This window comes from Amia ocellicauda, chromosome 23, assembly GCF_036373705.1.
Source record: "Amia ocellicauda isolate fAmiCal2 chromosome 23, fAmiCal2.hap1, whole genome shotgun sequence".
Classification (NCBI taxonomy): Eukaryota; Metazoa; Chordata; class Actinopteri; order Amiiformes; family Amiidae; genus Amia; species Amia ocellicauda.
In genome coordinates this window covers 918,551-926,117 of record NC_089872.1, presented here as the reverse complement: position 1 = coordinate 926,117, position 7,567 = coordinate 918,551, and the positions used below count along the sequence as shown (strand labels likewise).

At 41.3% G+C, this 7,567-nt stretch overlaps 1 long non-coding RNA gene across 1 annotated transcript; it reads right to left on the bottom strand.

The window, feature by feature from the left end:
• Positions 1 to 5,282: 5,282 nt before the first annotated feature.
• LOC136719008 (uncharacterized) lies at positions 5,283 to 6,377 on the bottom strand. Its single transcript, XR_010805342.1, has 2 exons — positions 5,914 to 6,377; positions 5,283 to 5,695 (listed from the first exon to the last, which is right to left on the bottom strand). It is a non-coding gene; the product is annotated as an uncharacterized LOC136719008 (long non-coding RNA).
• Between the last annotated feature and the right edge of the window lie 1,190 nt (positions 6,378 to 7,567).

Sequence of the window (7,567 nt, the reverse complement as noted above, 5' to 3'; positions counted from 1 at the left end):
AAATAGACCTAGAGCAGTCAATATGGTGAGGCACAATACACTGGATTACAGTACTGTAATGTGTCTATACAGTGCTTATATGATAGTAAATTCACAGTATAGTACTTACTTGCACATATTCATAGCAGTGATCTTTAACCCTCTCTTAGTTTCGCTAAAATGGCACCCTGTAGACCTGTTTCATCTGGATTCAGTTGCTCTGTAATACACGGTCCAATGTAGACAAGCCCACCTGGTGAATGTTATTGAATATCGTGTTGTCTGCAATTATGGGGTTCTGGATTTCTCGTAGTCTAATGGTATTCCACCACCATGTTCACAATAGCGGTCTCCTGTTCTGGTGTAAACAGCCTGTGTCTTCCACCATGGCCTGGCCATCTCTCAGTTCTGCAGAAGATCCACAAATGTGATATGATTGGTTACAGTAAGCTAAAATAATCTACTTTCTTTCAGTATGAAATTACATTACTGTAACATTGGCCAACAATCACTGAGTAACATAGGCCTACTGATGTGACGGACTGCAGTATACTACAGCATACATTCATAAAGAGCATAGTGTAGGTAACCTACCGGTTCTCTTTTCTGAATGTACGGATGATAGATGCAACCGTGTAGTGGCTCAGGTTGGGCTGAACTCTCTGCCCAGCCTCCCTCATACTCAATTCATGGTTGAGCACATGGTCAACCAATGTTGCCCTGATCTCATCTGAGACAACTGTCTTTCCTCGTCCTCCTCTTCCTCCTCTTCCTCTCACTCCTTGACCTCTAGCTCTTGCTTCACCATTGACTTCCATTTTCCTCCAAAACAGGAGAGCTCATCTGAGGCCTTTTCTAGTGCTAAAGCTCTGATTTCTAAGTGAACAATTCAGCAACTAGTGTTCACACCTGTGAGGAGTGGGTGTTGCCAATTGGTGTATAGAGCTTGGCATTGTGACTGGCGTTGCTTTCCAAAGGGACAACAGAGATTTTAATTTTGAATGTTGTGCCTTGAATTTTGAATGTAGAGAACTGTGCGTAGTGTTTTGCAAAAAGTGTGATATAGAATTGGAAACTGAGTGTAAAGCAGGAATTGTTCTTGCAATTTTGCAGACTTGGTTTAGGGATTTGGTACATGAGTTTCAGGTTTCGGTGATTGCGTTTCATGTTCCAATTTTAGTGTGTAAACAATTGGGAAAAACTGTAATAAAAAGCAAGTGTTTTTTATTTACAAAACAGGGCCAACAGTCTTATCAGCGGTTTAATCAGAACTGTTAAAAAAAATGTAGATAATCGAAAATCAAGTCGAATTGTGACCTAAAAATCGAAAGTCAAATCGAATCGAGGATTTGGAGAATCGTTACACCCCTAGTGCAGTATTGTATGGGCCTAGGACTGCATGACGATGAAGGACGCCGTTTTGATCAATAGCTGCACACATTGTTATGTTGCCACCATGTTGTCCCGGGACATTGAGGATGGCACGGTGTCCAATGATATTTCTGCCGCGGCCCCTTGTTTTTGCAAGGCTGAAACCGGCCTCGTCCTCATATATTAGCTCACGATGCACTGCATCTGCTTCTAGCTTCATGACTCTCTGAAAGAGATGAGACAAAACAATGTAGCACAGTACGATCAGACAGGGGTCAGTCAATATGATGTAGCACCATAAACTTACAGATCCAGTACCAATGATAGGATAGGATAGCTTAACTGCACATATTCTTATCTCAGTTGTTTTATATGGTCTGAGTTTCTTTCGAAAGGGACTCCATACAGCTGCTTCATCCTAATTCTGTTGCGTTTCAGTAGACGAGAGTGCAGAGAGACTCACTGTGTTGGTGTCTTGCAATGTGGTGTTATCTGTCATTTTGTGGTCCTGCAGTTCTCCGAGTCTGATGCAGTTATTTGCAATGACCATATTTACAATGTGGGTCTCAGTCGACCAGATACTGGTTTTCTTGCAGTTCTGTAAAAACATTTGAAAGGTTTTAGTGAGAGATCCTTCTCATTATGAAAGTACAGTACATATTACTGTACCAGTAAGACAACAGCACTTACAGTTACTTACCGGTTCTCATTTTGAAATATCTGGATGATACCTGCAACAGGATAGCAGCTCATATTTGGCTGAACCCGTTGCCCAGCCTCCCTCATGCTCATCCCATGGTTGACAACATGGTCAACCACAGTCACTCTGATTTCATCAGTTATTGTGTTCCTGACTCCTCTTCCTCTTCCCCGTCCTCCCCTTCTCCTCCATCCTACTTCACCTCTTCCTTCTTCTCCTCCTCTAGTTCTCACCCCTCTTACTCTCTGTCCAATATTGGCCTCCATTGTTGTGCTCAATCTCTGATTTATAAGTGAACTCATTATTTACAAGTGTTCTCACCTTATGTCAATGTGGAAAGGCAATGGGCTAAATAGTGTAGCAATGTAGAAACCAATGTTTACAGTTATTAAATTGCAAACTGAGTGTAAAGAAGTGAGTTGTGTTTACAGTTTTGCACACACTTGGTAAATGCATTGGCTACAAGTGTTAATGGTTTCAGAGATAGTGCTTCAAGACTCACTGTTAGTGTTTAAGCATTCAGAAAAAAATGTAAATAATGCGACTCTGCTGCCTACTGTTTGACATATTAAATAGACTAAGAAATTCTGTGATCAAATTATACACATGTTGGTACTGTTTATATTTTTATATTTCCTGTTTTCTTTTTGATTCGTTCACTCATTATGACTCATCCAGTTGCGGACAGATTAATTTGTTTAGTGCCTCTGTACCGGCGATAGCAGACACGTGTGAAGTTTGGTATTTTTTCTACTTGATTGATCTTCAACTGTTAGGTGAGTTGTGCGATCTTCAGTGTCCTGAGAGAGACGAGCTGGGCTGGCAATAGAAAGCAAAACTGATGGATCGCTGTGTCTTAAGGAACTTGTGGTCGAATTTGCAAACCAAAAAGCAAGAAAAGAAAAGTTCAAACTTTGGACAAAATAGTTTCAAAACCAACTAGAATGTCTTAATTATTTTGTATCTGTAACGTAGTAAGTTATCAGTCATTGTTCAGTGTAAATGTGTATTACGTTTGCATAGGGTTCATGAAAAGCAGAAAACATTTAAGATGCTTATTTTTTTCTAATCTATATTAATGATCTGGACTCTGGGATAGTTTGCAAACTTGTCAAATTTGTAGATGATAGTAAAATAGGTGGCTCAGCAGACACAATCTCAGCAGCACAGGCTATTCAAAGGGACTTAGATAATATTCAGTTGCAGGCCGACAACTGGCAGATGAAATTCAGTGTGGACAAGTGCAAGCTATTACATGCAGGTAATAAAGATATCCATTATAATTACACTATGGGAGGAATAGAACTAGAAGAAGTAACGCATGAGAAAGTGAGGAGTCCACATAGACTCCTAGATCTTTCTCCATCCAAACAATGTGGGGAAGCAATAAAAAAGGCAAACACAATGTTAGGGTATATTGTCAAATAGGGCTGTGCAATATGACGATACAGTGCATCGGGAAATTATTCACAGCGCTTCACTTTTTCCACATTTTGTTATGTTACAGCCTTATTCCAAAACGGATTAAATTAATTATTTTCCTCAAAATTCTACAAACAATACCCCATAATGACAACGTGAAAGAAGTGTGTTTGAAATCTTTGCAAATGTATTAAAAATTAAAAACAAAAAAAGCACATGTACATAAGTATTCACAACCCTTACTCAATACTTTGTTGAAGCACCTTTGGCACCAATTACAGCCTCAAGTCTTTTTGAGTATGATGCTAAAAGCTTGGCACATTTATTTTTGGGCAGTTTCTCCCATTCTTCTATGCAGGACCTCTCAAGTTCCATCAGGTTGGATGGGGAGCGTCGGTGCACAGCCATTTTCAGATCTCTCCACGGATGTTCAATCGGGTTCAAGTCTGGGCTCTGGCTGAGCCACTCAAGGACATTCACAGAGTTGTCCTATAGCCACTCCTTTGTTATCTTGGCTGTGTGCTTAGGGTCGTTGTCCTGTTAGAAGATGAACCTTCGCCCCAGACTGAGGTTCAGAGCGCTCTGGAGCAGATTTTCATCAAGGATGTCTCTGTACATTGCTGCATTCATCTTTCCCTCGATCCTGACTAGTCTCCCAGTTCCTGCCGCTGAAAAACATCCCCACAGCATGATGCTGCCACCACCATGCTTCTGTGTAGGGATGGTATTGGCCAGGTGATGAGTGGTGCCTGGTTTCCTCCAGACATGACGCTTGCCATTCAGGCCAAAGAGTTCAATCTTTGTTTCATCAGACCAGAGAATTTAGTTTCTCATGGTCTGAGAGTCCTTCAGGTGCCTTTTGGCAAACTCCAGGTGGGCTGTCATGTGCCGTTTACTGAGGAGTGGCTTCCGTCTGGCCATTCTACCATACAGGCCTGATTGGTGGAGTGCTGCAGAGATGGTTGTTCTTCTGGAAGGTTCTCCTCTCTCCAAGAGACACGCTGGAGCTCTGTCAGAGTGACCATCGGGTTCTTGGTCACCTCCCTGACTAAGGCCCTTCTCCCCTGATCGCTCAGTTTGGCCAGGCGGCCAGCTTCTAGGAAAAGTCCTGGTGGTTCCAAACTTCTTCCATTTACGGATGATGGAGGCCACTGTCCTCATTGGGACCTTCAATGCTCTGCTTAAAAAAATGAGGCAACTATATACATCAGCTTTTTAAGTATTACCAACAAGACTAAGTTTTATTTATGCTACGCTTAGATTTTAGTATAAAACCAACTTGATTGTATCAGTTCCACAGTCAGTAATGTAAGTTTAATTTCTTAAATTTTTGAATCCAGAACTTGTAAGTTTGATTTACTTAATTTTCTGATTAATTACTTATGGTAACCAAGTCCATGAAAATTATTTTATTTAAGTTCCTAATGTGATTTTTTTTATTTACATCCTACTCAAAAAGCTGATGCAAATGGTTGTCTCAATTTTCTTAAATAAATATTACTCGATTTCAACGAGTCGAGTTAACGCCATATAGAATAACATGCATAAAAGTACACATACACATTTAAACTTTGTCTTCTTTCTGAAATGTGAACATTTCTAATACAAAACTTTAAATGGAAATATCAATGTTAAGACATTTCTCCACTGCAGGATCTCTGAACATCAAGATCCAGAAGCAAGTGTAACGGGTGTGCGTGGTCTGCCGTATATCTGGCTAAATGCACATCCGTTGACGTCTACGTGATCTGCGTTGTGTTCTGTGATTGTGACTGTGCTGACGGAAGGAAAGACCCGGACTACAAACAGCTACTGGTTGCTCCTTTAATGCAAGCCGTATGGCGGTGGTATCTGTACAAATCAGTAAAAAAACAGAAAAATGTTCTTTAACATGCAGTCTCTTCCACACACGTAGTTCGTCAGTCTCCTCCTCTCAGTGAGCAAAGCGCGAACTGAGCTAATTTACACTTACATAGGCAATCTAAGTTAACATAGTTCCTACGTTAACACAAGAGTGATTTAGATGACTTTAAAAATAAAATGAAATAAAATACATTTCCAATACATTTGATTACATATGGTTTTCAGAATGTTAAACACAACCAGTAAAATATTTGTGTAAATAATGAACTAACTGAATAAACATACCTGTACAAATCAGTAAAAAACAGAAAAATGTTCTTTAACATGCAGTCTCTTCCACACACGTAGTTCGTCAGTCTCCTATTAGCAAATAAACACACAGGAAACCCCGTAGCACTGAAAAACATGTGTCTCCCGTATAACTTGTAAAAGTGTATTTACAGGGCTTACATTTTGACAACACGGCTGCATGTTTACACTCTTAAGACTAGCATTCACTTTATAACTGCATATGGTTATATTATATTATCTACAAAACGAAATAAACTCTTAATGATAACCAGCGGAAAAATCATTACCTCCTCTCAGTGAGCAAAGCGCGAACTGAGAGAGGCGCAGAGTTGACGTCGTAATACTGAGACCTCTTAAAGCAACAGTACAGGTATTAACACTTCAGTTTGAATATACTCTAAACCGTACAAAACATGTTATGAACTTAATAAAACACATATTATTCAATATTTATCAGGATTTGGTGAAGTTTCAACAACAAAAAAAATAATAATTTCAACCTGGTTACATTCACCCCTCCTGAAATTCACCAACATCCTGATTGAGGAATGTCTTACAGGAGGAAATGTCTACTACTGACACAAACTGGCACAAGTGAAAAGGTAGACCTAGTCCACAGTTAACTTAAAAGTTACCTCAAATACAAGGTTCAGGAAAGAAAGAGGTTGATCAGGTCTCTAAATTCCCCTAGATTAATGTGACGCCTAGTACGCCACACAACACTTGACCTCAGAAAATATTATCCTGTAGACATTTGAACACATAATATCACTCAAATTTTGCACTAAACCAAAAATCTCAGCGCATACGCATTTTAAACATATGTTAAAGCTCAATAGTCACTAAGTAAAATATTTGGACCCTTTTGGAATGGTTTCTGAATCATTGATTCTATCAATCTGTTAACTGACTTCACCAGTCTCCCTGCACGTGTCCTAATGTGGCTATTCGATCCACTGTGTGAGTGTGAGTCAGTGCGAACTGAGGTGTCAACATGTGGTGCAGGTGCAGTGGATGGACTGTCAACAATGACCCTAGCAGGACTAGGAACTAGACCGGGTGGGACTAGTTCTTGTGAATCAGACAACTTAGACTCGGGACAGTCTCCAGGCGACAAGACTGCAGGCTCCGTCTCATCCCCAGAGCATGACAAATCCTGTGCAGTGTCTTCCTGAGGCATCACTCCGACCATAATAGCTGTTTCATCACCAGAGTCGCAATCTTCCTGATCAGACTCCTCACTTTCCAATGACACGTCACCAGCATGTTCAGATTCATCTTGACACATCCCAGGGAGTGGCAGGAAGTTGACCTCAAGTAACAGATTCCTATGCACAACTCTTGTGTGTCCATTTGTATCTTGTATTTTGTAGACATGGATGCTGGGATTCGCACCCACAACTGTGTATACCCCATCCTCCCACTTGTCGGCCAACTTTCTCTTCCCACGTTCTGTCTTATTTGCCACCAGAACACGATCACCTACAGACAGGGAAGTACCCTTGACACGTCTGTTGTATTGCTGGGCCTGGTGTTGCTGCTCGGCTGATGAGTGTTTCTGGGCGATCTCCATAGCACTTTGCAGGGAGGAAAGCAGAGACTTGCCATACGAGTCATAGTCAACGACTCCAGGGTCATTCAACCCCTGCTTGAACATGACGTCAACTGGCAGTCTAGGGACACGCCCAAACATGAGGAAAAAGGGCGCGTAGCCTGTAGTCTCATGAACAGTGGCGTTATAAGCGAACGTGAGGGTCTGGATCTGTTGAGGCCACTGGTGCTTTTCTTTGAGGGGAAGAGTACGGAGCATACTGCCCAAAGTGCGGTTGAATCGCTCTGTCCCCCCATTGCCCATTGGGTGGTAGGCTGTCGTATGGGATTTCGCAACACCAGCCAGCCGGAGTAGCTCTGCAATCAAACTGCTCTCGAAATTGGCGCCCT